The sequence below is a fragment of the Silene latifolia genome, chromosome X (assembly GCF_048544455.1).
Source record: "Silene latifolia isolate original U9 population chromosome X, ASM4854445v1, whole genome shotgun sequence".
Lineage (NCBI taxonomy): Eukaryota > Viridiplantae > Streptophyta > Magnoliopsida > Caryophyllales > Caryophyllaceae > Silene > Silene latifolia.
In genome coordinates this window covers 226490311-226506859 of record NC_133537.1, presented here as the reverse complement: position 1 = coordinate 226506859, position 16549 = coordinate 226490311, and the positions used below count along the sequence as shown (strand labels likewise).

Sequence of the window (16549 nt, the reverse complement as noted above, 5' to 3'; positions counted from 1 at the left end):
CTCAAATTCCCTATATATAGCAATAAAATGTTTTAATTATGTATTACCTATAATTTTGATCTTATTTGATAATTAAAAATGTATTGAGTAATGACGAAATAATAACTTACTTTTCATAAGGCTCTAACAATTTCCCACAATTCTTTAGCACATAAAAATGAGAATCTTCATACTCTTTCTGACTCAAGTGCCTCTGAATACATTTCCCAGTTGTAGTTTCCATATCAGCATTGAATAACTCGGGTAATTTCATTGAATCTATGTCGTCATCGGAATTCACACCAACATCTAAATCTTTCGCTTTTGTGTCAATGTGACTTTCAAAATATAGGGAACATAAATTTGCAATTTTCTCTAACAAAAAAGAATTGCATATGGAACCCTCCACCCGAGCTTTGTTACCAATCTTTCTTTTTATATGATTAAGAAATCTCTCAAATGGATACATCCATCGATATTGAACAGGTCCTCCAACCTTCGCTTCATAAGGTAAGTGAATTGGCAAATGCTCCATGGAATTGAAGAAAGATGGGGGAAATATCTTCTCTAACTTGCATATCTCCGCAATGTTATTCTCTAGACGTTCCATAGAATCAACTCTAATCGTAGAAGTACACAGGTCTCTAAAAAATTGGCTGATCTCAGTTATTGCATTCTAAGAATTAGTTGGGAGCAACTCTCTCAAAGCAACAGGGAGTAGCCGTTCCATAAAGACATGACAGTCATGACTTTTCATGGAATGCAACACCTTATTTTTATGGTCAACACACCGACTCAAATTTGAAGCATAACCATCAGGGAATTTCAATTTAGCAACCCATTCACATAGAGCCTTTTTCTCCGCAGTTTCTAAAACAAACCTAGATGATATTTGCCGTTTATAACAAAGTTCATTAAAGTCTAGTTTTTCCTTAGGGCTAAATTTAGTTTTACCTGGTACATCCATCATCGTGTTGATAAGTTGTTCGAAAAAGTTTTTCTCAATGTGCATAACGTCTAGATTGTGTCGAATTAACAACGTTTTCTAGTAAGGAAGTTCCCAAAGTATGCTTTGTTTCCACCAACCTTCATTCTTGTCTTTCAATCTTTTCAATTCTTGATCAGAAGCATCAACTATTTTTGGCAAATCCTTAACGGAATCCCACACTTCATCACCTGTTAATTTCGACGCGGCTATGCGATTCTCAGTTTTTTTGTTCTTTAGAAAATCCTTACAATTGTTGCGGAAAGGATGATAAGGTCTTAAGAACTCACGGTGACAATCGAACCAACAAACCTTTTTCCTATTTTTAAGCCAAAAAGATCTATGTTCTTTTTCTTGACAATAAGGACAAGCATGGTACCCACTTGTGGACCAACCGGAAAGCATGCCATATGCCGGGAAATCATTGATCGTCCACATTAATGCAGCCTTTAATTGGAAATTTTATTTCTTAGAAACATCGTAAGTATACACGCCGGTTTCCCAAAGTTCTTTCAACTCTTTAATCAACGGTTGCAGGTACACATCCAAATTTGTCTTAGGGTTCTTAGGACCTGGAACGAGCAGAGATAAGAACATAAATTGTCGCTTCATACATAACCAAGGAGGTAAGTTGTATGGAGTGACAATCACAGACCAACATGAGTAATTCCTCCCAAATTGCCCATAAGGATTAAATCCATCTGTACACAAACCAAGCCGAACATTACAAGGCTCACTTGCAAATTCTGGATGCTCTCTATCAAAATGTTTCCACGCTTCTCCATCACTTGGGTGTGCCATTGTCCCCTTTTCTCTTAATCGAGAGTTTCTATGATGCCAACTCATCTCACTTGCTATCTGCTTGGTTGCATATAATCGTTATAACCTTGGCGCAATCGGGAAATAAGTTAACGGTGTACAAGGAATTCGCCTCCCACTTGAATTTTTTGTACTTTTATACCGAGATGCAAGACACTTTGTACATTCCTCAATATTAGCATTTTCCTCCCAGAAAAGCATGCATCTAGTAGGACATGCATCAATCTTCTGGTGGGGTAGTTGGAGTCCCTTAAGCACATTCTTAATCTCATTAAAATTGCGCGCCATGTCATTATTCTTTGGAATAATGTCACCTACGAACGACACAAACCCATTCGCGCATCTAAGAGATATGTTATTCTCACATTTGAGTGTTACCAACCTAGCTGCCGCTTGCAACAAACTCATATTACTTCCCTCATACACTGGTTGTTCGGCTTTTTCTAGCATTTTATAGAAGGAAGAAACTTGGGGGTTTGGGGTTTCATAACGCACTTCTTCATCGCTAAGGTCGTCGGGATTCAGTTGCTCCTCCAATATTTGTTCAACATTATCACGTAATGCATTTTCCACGAGCTCACGGTAAGGATTTTCACTAACTACGATACTACTTGAACTTCCTTCTGTAGGCATTTCCTCACCGTGATACGTCCATACATAGTAATTATCGGCAAAACCATTCGACCAAAGATGATCTTCAACTACTTTTTTCCCTTTAAAAGCTTTGTTATTGCATTTCTTACACGGACATCTTATTTCACCAAAATTATTATACATACTACTTTGTTCCATGAAGTTAATAAACTCTTTCACCCCCTTTGCAAATTCACGCTTCGGTTTCTTTTTTTCGTCTAATCTTTCATACATCCATTGCCATTCTAATCTTTTCATGTTTATATATATCTACAATTCAATTTGTTTGTATATATGTCATAAAAACACAATAACAACCAAAAATAATACTCAATAAACATTATCACCAACAAATAACTATTGTCAACAAGTAGTCTTTTTTTTTTTTGAATTGGGTCCTTATCACTCCAACTTAAACCCATCAATGTACGTTTCAAGTCACTAGCAAACACACACTTGTGATTTATTAATGAGGAAAAAATTCGGCACAACCCTTAGTTCTCCAAATACACAATGTAGAATAAATAATTACTCCACATATGCATTCAGAGAACATTAAAGGAATTGTCACCGAGCTCTTTCCTCATTAACAAATCACAAATACATGTTTACTACCTAAGTGACTTGAAACGTACAAAGAAAGTCCCAAAACGAGGACTATTCAAAAATTACTCCTAATGAGTAATTTTTGAACGGGTACTAAGTCAATGTGAACATTAATTTCAATAATATTAAAAACAAAACATACAACAATGACTACTTTCTTAATAGTGTCAATTAACAAAAACTAAGTAACATGACTAATTTTTCATTTTAAATATCTAATCTAATTAACATTAATTCAAATTATCATTTTAAAAACATTAACATTACACAAAATTTAACAATTCACAAAACTACTACTAACTATTACTAATTAAGCTAATTAAGCTACTACTAACTACTACACAAAATTTAACAATTCACAAAAAACTACAACAAAATGGCTTCTATCCTAATTCAACATGCATCAACACTAACTAATACTAATTAAGATAATTAAACTAATTAAACAAAAAAATTAATTAAAAAGAGATTAAAAATACCTAATTAATTTTATTAATAAGTAAAAAGGAAGGGTGACCGGCAGTGGTGGATGGAGGCGGTGGCGGTGGCGGCGGCGTGGCGCTAACCTATACAAATAATATAAATAAAGACAAGAAAATGAAAAAGGAAAAGGAAAAACAAGAGATAAATGACAAACCTGGGGTGGTGGTGGTCGGCGGCAGGAGAGAGTGGTGGTGGTGTGGTGGTGGTGGTCGGTGGATTTGGGAAGAATAGAGTAAAAATCGATTTGGGGGAATATAATGACGATGAGAATGAGGATGGCTGTCGCGGTATTTAAAACACTCCTGACGGAAATACCGTCAGGATTCCGCTTTTTTGGAGACTTTTGACGGAATTTCCGTCAGATAAGTCAAACTTTTGTTTGACTTATCTGACGGAAATTCCGTCAGTACTCTCCGAAAATGCCCAATCCTGACGGTATTTCCGCCAGGAGTTTTCTCTCAATTGTTGCTGGTTGGGCAATAATTGAGGGAAATTCATTGACAGAATTTCCGTCAGAATTGCTTACTTGTGACGGATAATCCGTCAGTATGTGCATAAATGCTGACGCTTTTCCGTCAAAAGTAAATGGTGCCTTTGGATTTTTTACGCGACAGTATTATCTGACGTCCTGTGACGGATATTCCGTCACTAAGATACTTGTGACGGATTTTCCGTCACAAATCCGTCAGTTTTTTTAAATATCTGACGGACTTCAAATTCCGTCACATCTACCGTCAGTTTTCCGCGTTTTTTTTTGTAGTGATTCACGCATCAACATACAAACGATTAATCAAATATCCGACGAGTAAGACCGCATTGACCCGAATCAATCAACTCGGTAAAAAATACCTAAACAGTTTGGCGCCCATCGTGGGGCATTGTGGTCGTCAATCGTTGATACTCTAAATACACAATGGATAAGCAACCATCGGACGCCGTGTCAGGGAGCAGACAACCGTGGGGCATTGTGGTCTTCACTAGTAGATCTGACGCAGGGGGCATCAGGCAGCAGGAATCCACTTTGACAGATACCGGCTGAACTGATAACAAGATTGGATCTGTCCACAATACCATCAGATGGAAGGATAACCCCACAAGGGCTGGGATACCTCACGCCGGGTAACTGGCCTGCGGCCAGCTGTGTGGAAGCACGAGCAGGTGGCATCCCCGTCCGCAGCCCCGCAACGATCGATCAGACACCTGGAGAAGGATCCGATTCGAACCAAAAAGTGAACTGGCAGCAGGGGACAGTCGTTACAACAACTCCTCTAGCAATTTGTGAACACATCGTAACCTTCAAGAGCTCGGATCGGAGGCAAAGTATATTGAATCAAGAGCGGTACCGATAAACGGACCCAGGACTCGGGCAAAGATAACAAATAAGCAAGATTGGAGTTAAAAGAAATGCGAAAGGGGTCCAGTGGTTGCCACCCCACTCGAGAAAGCAAAGACTAGACAAATATGCCGACTCACCATTCGTGGACACCATATCCATCACAGCCATGCCAAAGGGATTCACAAATCCAAATATGCCCCTCTTCGACGGCACGGCAGATCCCTTTGATCATATAAGCCAGTACAAGTAGAAGATGATGACAGTAACAGCTGTAGGGTAAGTCAAGGAGGCTTGCATGTGCAAAGGATTTGGATCCACCCTAGCAGGGCCGACACTTCGATGGTTTGTGAGCCTGCCCAACAGGTCGATATCTACATTTGCTGAATTGGTGAACGCATTTACTCAACAGTTCGCAAGCAGCAAAAAACCACAGAAGCACGCAGGAGATCTGTACAGGATCGTCCAAGGGGTAGGAGAGACCATTGGAGAGTACAATACTAGATTCAACAATGAGAAGGTAGCAGTACGAGAGTGCGACATTTTGACAGCAGTAGAAGCCTTCAGAAGAGGCCTCCACCATGACTCTGACCTATACAAGCAGCTAACTATGCATCCCTGCCATAGTTTCGAGGCATTGCAAGAGAAGGCAGCTGCCGCAATCAGATTGGAGGAAGATATCCTAGCCAGAGCCAGCTTACTTAGCACGCCAAGTATTTCTAGTACCTCAGCAGTGGAGAAATCAGGAAGAAATCAAACCACCAGCAAGAAAGACGAGAGGTACAAACCATATGGAAGGGAAGTCAACAGAATCGAGGAAAATCAGCAACTCCTTACTCTGGCAGAATATGGATTCACTACAGGTATCAGAGGAATCCTGAAGGCACTCAGGGAGATGGGAGATGGAGTCAGGTGGCCCAACCCACCAGTAGGAGAGCAAGCATGGAGAAAGGATAACAAAAAGAAGTGTGAGTTCCACCGTGATATTGGGCACAACACTGAGGATTGCTACACATTACGAAGAGAGATCAAGCGCTTGTATGAGCAAGGAAAGCTGAGCCACCTATTACCACGTGAGGGCAAGCAGCAGGATAAGGTAGGCTCCGCCAAGCCTGCAGACCCACCCACATGCACCAAAATCATAAACGTGATAACAAAGTGCTCGGACCTAAGCGGGTGACATACTCGGCAGCCCAAGTGATATGCATCGAGACCAAAGGAGACAAAGCCAGCAAATTCTTGCGGAATTTCTCACGACTCTACGGCTGTCGGCTTTGATGAAGGAGATACATACGACGAACGAGAACATCATGACGTACTTATTATCACCTTATCAATGGCCAATTGCACGATTAGGAAGGTCTTGGTAGATACAGCACTCGGTCGGTCAACCTGATCATGTTGAAGACCATAGAGAACATGAGATTCAGCGAGAAGGATCTGCAGAAGAAGACTATTCCGCTAGTAGGCTTCAGTGGGGAAACAACTATCTCGCTGGGAGAAATATTCATCCCAACCTATGTGGGAGGAGTCAACAAGCAAGTCAGGTATCTGGTTATAGACGACCCCTTGATCGAGGCCATTTCGTGTTCACAATTAAGCATATGTGGTCGTTGGTCAATGGTCGATACAAAACACAATTTATACTTCACAAACAACTCTACAATTAGTAAAGAGGCAAGTAAAGGTCGGATCCCAAGGGACGGGTATTGAAATGAGAATTCTATTGTAACTAGTAGTGTCTAAGGGGTGTCACAAATTGGGTTGATGTAGAAGGTTACTAAACTAAAATAGCAATGAAAATAAACTAACAAGGTAAATAAAATAAGGGGTGTAAACAATTGATTAAAAGCACTAGGGTGTCATGGGTTCATAGGGGATTCATGGGATATGATCATACAAACATGTTCTCAAATTATAAGCAAGCAATTATTGTTGTGATGGATTGAGTTGGGTTATATCTTACAATCCTAGGAAAGTTTGGGTCCCGGAGCCGAATCGATTAGATTGTACAACACCTACAAGTCGACTTAATCTTTCCTACTCAACACATGCATGGTCTAACAAGACTCGAGTTGGGTTATGTCTTACAAGTCAAGTTGAAGGGATAGAAGATGATAGTAAATGCAAGGATTCATAGGCTTAGCATTTCATCAAATATAACATGTGCATGTATTAAGATCAAAACAAGCAAGCAAATAAGATATGAAAGCATATTAATTTAAGCATGAATCATTCCCCATGTTGGTTTCCCCTAATCACCCATTAAACCCTAGCTAAGAGACTACTCACTCATTATCATATTGATCATGCTAGAAAGGTTGTCAATCATACTAACATAATGAAACATGATGAATAAATGAAAGTAATTAGCAATAATTAAAAAGGGATTAAGAGATTATACCTACTAATGATTCCAATAATAAAGCAAGAATAATAGAAGTACTTGAATCCTAGATTGAGAGGTTGTCAATCTCCCAATAATAACCCAAATAATCTTCAATTACCCAAAATAAAGTAAGAACAAGAGAGATTAAAGAACTAAAACTTGGATTAAAACTTGATTAATACTTGATTACAATATTGAAGAGAGATTTGATTGATATTAACTACACTAATTATTTATAATAAGAACATGCTCCTCTAATTAGCCTAATGGGGTATTTATAGTGAAAATTAGGGAGGATGCATTAGGGTTAACTAAGGGCTAAACTAGTAATTACACTTTTTAAGTTGAGCAAGGAGACTCCGGTATTTTCTGAGAGAAGGGCTTCTCTAATCGTAGCTTGAAGAATGAAAACGTCTTGCATCAAATCCGTGCGGATGGGAGTCGGGACGGCCGGATCTGGCCTGGAGAATCCGAGCGGATTCTTGGGCAAGACGCTCGGATTGGCGAGGGGGAATCCGAGCGGATTCCTTTGAGGGACGCTCGGATTGGGCTGGACGGACGGGCGGATTGTATACAATCCGTTCGGATTGTCTGGCAGCGTCAATTCTTCTTCTTTTCTTCCCTTTTCTTCATGAATTCCTTGGGGATTTCCTTGGGGACTCAAGGATCCTTTTCTCAACATTGCTCTTCTACTATGCTATGTACAAAGGCCTTCTAGTCTTGTCTCTCCTTAATGCTTGGTCATTGAATACGATCAATTTAGCCTCGTTTTGCCATGAAAATGCAAGATTCTTACTCCTTTCCTACCAAGGGATCAAAATCTCAAAGAATATGCAAAACAAAGAACTAAAGATAAGAAATGACCCAAATAGGCACTAAAAAGCATGAAAATAATGGTAATTCGGGGGCTAAATATGCGCCAATTATGGTCACATCAAATATCCCCAAACCGAACCTTTGCTCGTCCCGAGTAAAGAGGTGACAAAGACTAGGACCAATACTAACCTAACCTAATAATAATAGCCGATATGAGACAATTAGCGGGTCTCACTCCGCCCCTTCAACTCACAACAAGACAACCATGAGGTAGGATGCCTTCTTGCAAGGCAAGGTGGGTCTTGCCAAAATGGCGACACATCCAAACATTAAGCACACAAAAATCACATAATGGATGCATCTACAAAAAGAATAGCCACTTTCCTCATCTAAGTGGCAGAAATTATCTACAAGGGAAGCAATTCAAGGGTACACAATCCTTCATAGATGCAATTTGTTCAAACTACTAAGCCTAGAAGGATACCAATAAATCACCTCCAAAAGGTGTCAAGCTAGGGTACCTTTGTCCTCAATCGTTAAATGCTTTTGTCAAGAGTAGACTCCCTATGGTGTTAGAAACACTGGAGGATCGCGGAATTCCCCCTCTTGCCTAGACAAGAAGAAGGGTCGTCCCCTCTCTACCATGCACAAAAATGGATACGATGGATAAAGGGATCGATAGATATTTGAGTTTCATTTTGGGAGTTTGCTTTCATTTTTGTTTTTCCCCCCAATTTCATTTGGCATTTGACATTTGAGAACACTTTCTTGCCATTTCTTTTTGATTTTTGGCATTTCAATACTTGACAACTTTTTGCATTTCTTTTTGAACATTTTTAAAGTCACCCCAATTAGTAACGAGGGTGCCTTGTATTTGAAGCTTAGGAGTTCTATTTTTGCTCCTCTTTTCATTTGATGCATTTTTGCAAACTTTCTTTCACTTTCATTTCATTGAACTCAAATTGATTTCTTTTTGTGCCCATTCCCTTTGATGACAAAAATGTGGTAGAACATGGATGAATGATAGAAGTATGCATGGTTTCAAGGGTCACCTTGGAATAAACGGTAGCCAAGGAGTTATCACACCACAAGGTACTCTTGACTAGGCCTTAATCCATGGGTCAAAGGATACTAGCATGACACATCCTATGGTGTTTTACAAGCATTCTAACAAGCAAAGTCTTAAGAATAAAAAGCATCTACTAGGGCCTATATACACTTGTCAAGCTTCCCAAATAGACGGTTTCACAAAATTTTCTAACATGCAAACTACATGCCATGATGCAACTAACATATACACATCCTAATGCAAGTGATTCTACCAACTAATATGCCATATAAACTAAATGCAAGTCCTAAGTTCACATTTGTTTTTACCGCATCAATCAAAATAAAGCCACATAGTCATTAACATAAAGAGGAAAAAGGAGATTGGAAAGATCATACCATGCGGTCTTCAATATCCTCATGTCTCGGATGTGGCGTAGTCAATCAAAGTGAACAAGGATAAACGAACACAATATATACAAGACAATATATACAAAGGAAATGAACTTGTTTTTGGTTTTTCAATTTTTCAAATTTTTATGATTTTTTTGAAATTTTTCAATTTTTATGGTTTTTGAATAAAAGTCAAGTGTTAGAATTCCCATCCCCACACTAATATGGGCATTGTCCTCAATGGCCAAAATGATGGAAATTATGCAAAAATGATGCATGATTTCTATACTAAATGCAATTCTACACTAAGCTATACTACATGATGCATGGTTTTTGTTATGACGGAGAGGATAATTTAGATTACCTCCCGTTGTGTATGCATTAACTTCCCCAAACCAAATAAGACACTATTGCTAATGTCAAAGCATGGGTATAGTTCATGCACACACTATGCTATGCATGAAATTAGATTGTCATTTTGGATTTTCAAAAATGGGAACAATAAAGAACACCTCAATGGAACCGAGGTGTGAGTCCTTTGATGTTGCTAGGACTAAACCAACAATGATCAAAATGAAATAAAATACAAAGAGATATAGACAAACCATGGGAGTGTAGGAGTCTCCGAGGCTAGTCTTCCATCATGCTATTATCATCACCACTTCCCTCATGAGAAGCGGTCACATTGCCACTTTCCTTGGCACTTTCTTCATTATCTTGCTCATCATCATCTTCACCATCTCTTTCTTCATCTCCACTTGCTTCTTCCTCAATATTATCATCAATTTCTTCACCATTTCCAACAACCTCATTGTCTTCTACCACGTCCCTTGATGCACCCGGAAAAAAGGCTTCTTTATCCGCCCAACTAGGCAAAGGACAAGATGGATCAAGGAGTCCTTGCCTAGCTAGATGTAAGAGGGGAGGATATTGAGCCAAATAAGCATTCTTCCGATCTTCATAAGCTTGCTTGTGCATGGCTTGCATAAGAAGAGTTACATAGTCTTTTCCAATTTCAATTCCCTCGGTTTGAACTCTTCATACACAAAGGGGTAAGGCGGTATAACAATGGAAGAGGAGGGAGTTTCATGATCACCCTTTTGTTGTTGAATGATGTACTCGGCTTCTTCGGATAGGGGAAGTAAATAGTTGGTCCGGTGGACACTAAGACGACAAATCTTTGCGGGTAAAGTGAAAGATCGAGCCTCACTAGTAAGCCACCCATACTTGGTGTCAAGGGGATTGTGAGCAACCCACTTAAACTTGTTAATCATGATGGACATATCAATAAGATGGCCACCTTCCTTTGCCTTGTACTTGTTATCCTTATTGAAATTAGGATCAAAGTGCTTGGCTAGGACCGTGACTAGGCCGCCATTAACAATAACGGTTGTACCCTTCTTCCCACTATCTACATGGAGCCATCTATCAACCAATAGCCTCAAAGAATTGTAAGGCTTGGTGTGAATTCTTCCAATATTCAAAGTTGATTCAAGGAGAATAAAATCGAGTCCCGTGAAATGATTGGTGTCTTTCCTAGCAATTATGGTATTTCCCACAACTTGTGCCATACTCTTATGCCCGGATGATGGACCAAAAGAGCACGACAAGCATGAAAATCTTCAAATTTCTTCCCGGAGATTGCCTCCCAAAGAGGCTCGGGGTCATACTTCCCATATTGCTTATAAAATTTATGTTCATCGCTAAGACCCAAAATTTCACCCAATTCCGGAAAGGTAATGCGTCTACTAGTGTTAGCTAGACGAAACTCAATATTTTCCCTATTCTCAACTTTTGTCACTTTTAAAGAACTTAAGAATTCTAAGACAAGGGAGGGGTATGTTACTTCCTTCATTTCAAACAATTTCTTCAAACCCATGGCATTGAAAAAGGCTTTTGTTTGTTCAAGAACACCCAATTTCTCCAAAGCATCTTTACATATGAATTTGGTGGTTTGAATTTGTTTCATAGCAAACTTGACAAATGTATTTCTATGGGTATCGGAAATGAAAGTTACCTCCGGAAAATGCAAGAGTTGATCGATTACCGGAGTAGAAGGTGATGCTTCCATAGAAATTTATTGTTGTTGTTGCACTTCCAAGTTTGGTGTTGATACCACCATTGCCAAAGCTTTCTTTGTTTGGAGAGCTTTTTGCCTTTGAGAGAGAGCCTTTGCTTTTGGTGCCTTTGTTGCCTTTGTTGCTCCCTTTGTTCTTGCCATTTGATGAACTAACCAAGTAAAGAGTCAAAAATCTTCAATTTGTAGAATGCCCAAATCGATTTGAAGGTAAAAGGCTTTGCCTTTATGAAAACAAAAATCGACTCAAAGGTGAAGATTTTGTTCTTGGTTTTGATTGTTATTGAAGATGGAGTGATTGATTTGTTGTTTGAAAGATGGTTTGATTTGATTTTGATGGATTTTGTTGAGGGTTTTTGTTTTTGAGATGGAGAGGATGAGGGTTTTGATGTTGTGGGTAGTGTTTATGAATGAATGAATGAATGAATGAAGGTGGGATGGGTTATAAAGGAGTCGACAATTTTAGGACGCAGGGACAATCCGTGCGGATTGGGCGCAATCCGTGCGGATTCTACAGCTTCAAAATTTTCAAAATCCCGCCTAGAGACGGGCGGATTCTGGGGAATCCGCTCGGATTCTTCTGTGATAGGACGGGCGGATTTTGTGCAGGACGGACGGATTCTAGTCCAGAGATTTTTCTTTGTTTTTCTTCAGCTGCAAGACGGGCGGATTGTTCACAAGACGGACGGATTCTGTGAGACGAGCGTCTTTCCAGAAATCCGCTCGGATTCTTTGACAGTCAAGAAAATTTGCAATTTCAGCTCAGCCCAAGACGGGCGTCTTCTCAGCAGGACGCTCGGATCTTCTTCAGACGGGCGGATTCTCAGGAATACGCTCGGATTGGTCCTTGTGTACACGGATTCAGTTCCATCCGTGCACAAACGCATGCCCTTATCATTCTTTCTTTCTTTCTTTCAAATCTTGTGTTCTTCATTGTGGGGGCACTACTAAGGCATGAATAGCCTAGGCAATTGCCATCCCCACACTAAGGTAAAGCACTACACATCAATTAAAATTGTTAATCCCTCCCTCACTTCTCTCTTTTCATGACAATTATTTTGATCAAAGTAAATAAAATCCAAAAATGACAAAAATGCAATACAAAAATTGAAAAGTAAGTTAGGGAGTTAGAAATATTTACAAGTGGTGGTTTAGGGAGGACTCCACCAAACTCTCATTCTTGATGAGATGTCAAGGGGGCATGTTCAAGGTGTTGTTGATGTTGCTCAACACCTTGAAGAAGTAATCAAAAGCTTGTTCATTGTTATGGTAGAGGTCCTCAATAGACCGTGGCCCTTGTTGTTGATCATGATCGATGGCATGCCCAATGTAGGGATTAAAGATCCCTTCAAATTCGTCGTCCCAAAGACCACAAACTTCATTGAGTTGATCATTGCAAATCTCTTGCTTAGATGGAGACAACTCTCCCAATTTCTTCTCTTGGCCAATGAGGCCATCATCTTCTTCCTTGGTTGATTTTGATGAGCTTTGCAAGCTCTCCTTGTCACAATTCACTTGCTCTTTGAATGGAGCATCTTCAATTTTCTTCCTCCATTGGAGTTCCGATTTCTTTCTTTCATCTTTTCGGCTATAATGGTCAATCATGAAACATGGCTCATGCAAACGAGGAGCTCTCATGGTCTTGTCAAGATTAAAAGTTATGCTTTCATCTCCCACTTCTAGAGTGAGCTCTCCATGTTTCACATCAATCACCGCACCCGCGGTGTGTAGGAAAGGTCTTCCTAAGATGATTGGAATGTTGGAATCTTCCTCCATATCAACAATGACAAAGTCCACCGGGATGAAAAACTTCCCAATTCGCACGGGGACATCTTCCCATATCCCTAATGGTGTCTTCGTCGATCTATCGGCCATTTGAAGAGTGATATTGGTGCATTTAAGCTCTCCCATTCCCAACCTTTTACTCACCGAGTACGGCATGACACTCACACTAGCCCCTAGATCACATAAGGCTTTGTTGATCGTTGTCTCGCCAATGGTACACGGTATTGAGAAGCTTCCCGGATCCTTTAACTTTGGAGGTGAACTCCCTTGAAGTATTGCACTACTCACCTTAGTGAAGGCGATAGTCTCAAGTTTCCGGATCGACTTCTTCTTTGTGAGGATATCTTTCATGTACTTTGCATAGGCCGGAACGTGATTGATTAATTCCGTGAAAGGAATTGAGACTTCTAAGTTCTTCACAATTTCCATGAACTTTCCAAGTTGATCATCAAATTTGGGCTTGGCTTGACGACTTGGAAAAGGAAGTCTAATCACAATGGGCTCCTTCTCTTTGGCCTTGTCTTCATTTTTCTTTGAACTTTCTTCCTTTGATGATTCCCCTTCTTTGGGACTTTGCACAATTTCTTCCTTTTCACTAGCTTTCACAACTTCATTCTCAACTTGCTTCTTTGGTGCCTCATATCTTGTACCACTTCTCAAGTGAATGGCACTAACCGTTTCATGTCTAGGGGGATTACTTTGAGGTGGTAATTGCCCCTTTTGTCTTTGTGAGCTTGAAGATGCTAGTTGGGTCAATTGTGTTTCCAACATCTTGGTGTGAGCTAGAATGTTGTTGATGGTGGTGTCTTTTGCTTGGCTATCTTTTTGCATTTGGGTGAAAAATTCTTGTTGATTCTTTTGCATTTGGAGGACGCTTTTTGGACATCAAAACCTTGGTCATTGTGGTGATTGTATGGATTTTGATTTTGGTAGCCTTGGTTTTGATTGTAAAAGGGTCTTTGATTTTGATTTCTCATGGGTGGTGGAGTGTATGTTGTTTGAGGGTTTTGAACATTTTGGCTTTTGTATGAGAGATTTGGATGGAACTTGGTGTTTTCATTGTAAAAATTTGAATAAGGGGTACCACTTTTGTAAGCTTGGAAAGCATTAACTTGTTCGGTTGTTCCCCTACACTCACTTGAGTCATGACCCAAGGTTCCACAATTCTCACATATCCCACTTGGGATTGATGAGGATGCCGTCATGGCATTGACATGATGCTTTGATGATTTTGAGTTTTCCTCAAGTCTAGCCATAGCTTGTTCAAACTTCAAGTTGATTGTGTCAATGTGAGCACTAAGTTGAGCACCCAATTGAGTAACGGAGTCCACTTCATACTTTCCTTCTCTAGTAGCCTTGCGAGGTCTACTATATTGTGAATTATGGACCGCCATTTCCTTAATCTTGTTCCATGTTTGATTGTCATCAACTTCGGTGAACATTCCATTTGATCCCATATTGAGAATGTTCCTTGAATCTTCATATAAACCGTTCCAAAATTGTTGCACTAAAAACCATTCGCTAAGTCCATGGTGAGGACATGAGCGACAAATACCTTTGAACCGCTCCCAAGCTTCATACAAAGATTCTTCATCCCTTTGCTTAAAACCCGTAATTTGAGCTCTTAGCATATTGGTCTTTTCCGGTGGGTAGAATTTTTTGTAGAAAGCTAGAGCTAGCTTCTTCCAAGAATCTATTCCAAGGGTGGCCTTATCAAGGCCCTTCAACCATTGCTTTGCGGTGCCGATTAACGAAAAAGGAAATAAGACCCATCTTATTTGGTCTTGAGTCACGCCCGTTTGAGAGATATCTTCACAATAATCGCAAAAGGTTTCCATATGAGAATGAGGGTCCTCACTAGGCATTCCCCCGAATTGGCTCCTCTCAACTAGTTGGATGAAGGCGGACTTGGCAATAAAGTTTCCGGTAAGATGTTGTGGTGTAGGAGTACCATTTGGTAGATCCTCCTCGGTGGGTATAGAGTGTGACGAGAATTTAGGCATTGTAGGTGGATTTTGTGTGGTATTGTTTAATGGGTTCTCTTCTCCTTCTATTGCGAAAGGATTGACAAACTCACTAGTGGGTTGAACAACTTCACCAACACCTCCCAAATTCCTCCTAACAAGTCTCCTATTATTCGTCAAGGTTCTTTCGATTTCACGGTCAAAAGGTAACAAATCTCTTTGTAACCTTCTAGACATGCAAAAAAAAATCAAACAACTCGAAAACAATTAGAACAAACCTTGAGGAGTTTTACTTCCCCAAGGTGAAAAAGACACAACTAATAACAATAAAAGAAATCTTAAATCAATTAAACACCGTCCCCGGCAACGGCGCCATTTTTGATCGAGGCCATTTCGTGTTCACAATTAAGCATATGTGGTCGTTGGTCAATGGTCGATACAAAACACAATTTATACTTCACAAACAACTCTACAATTAGTAAAGAGGCAAGTAAAGGTCGGATCCCAAGGGACGGGTATTGAAATGAGAATTCTATTGTAACTAGTAGTGTCTAAGGGGTGTCACAAATTGGGTTGATGTAGAAGGTTACTAAACTAAAATAGCAATGAAAATAAACTAACAAGGTAAATAAAATAAGGGGTGTAAACAATTGATTAAAAGCACTAGGGTGTCATGGGTTCATAGGGGATTCATGGGATATGATCATACAAACATGTTCTCAAATTATAAGCAAGCAATTATTGTTGTGATGGATTGAGTTGGGTTATATCTTACAATCCTAGGAAAGTTTGGGTCCGGAGCCGAATCGATTAGATTGTACAACACCTACAAGTCGACTTAATCTTTCCTACTCAACACATGCATGGTCTAACAAGACTCGAGTTGGGTTATGTCTTACAAGTCAAGTTGAAGGGATAGAAAATGATAGTAAATGCAAGGATTCATAGGCTTAGCATTTCATCAAATATAACATGTGCATGTATTAAGATCAAAACAAGCAAGCAAATAAGATATGAAAGCATATTAATTTAAGCATGAATCATTCCCATGTTGGTTTCCCCTAATCACCCATTAAACCCTAGCTAAGAGACTACTCACTCATTATCATATTGATCATGCTAGAAAGGTTGTCAATCATACTAACATAATGAAACATGATGAATAAATGAAAGTAATTAGCAATAATTAAAAAGGGATTAAGAGATTATACCTACTAATGATTCCAATAATAAAGCAAGA

General features: G+C 39.6%; 1 non-coding gene across 1 annotated transcript; it reads left to right on the top strand.

Moving 5' to 3' along the window:
* The first annotated feature begins 14869 nt into the window (after positions 1-14869).
* Positions 14870-14976, top strand: LOC141626019 (small nucleolar RNA R71). The gene has a single exon (XR_012535752.1). It is a non-coding gene; the product is annotated as a small nucleolar RNA R71 (small nucleolar RNA).
* The last annotated feature ends 1573 nt before the right edge of the window (positions 14977-16549 follow it).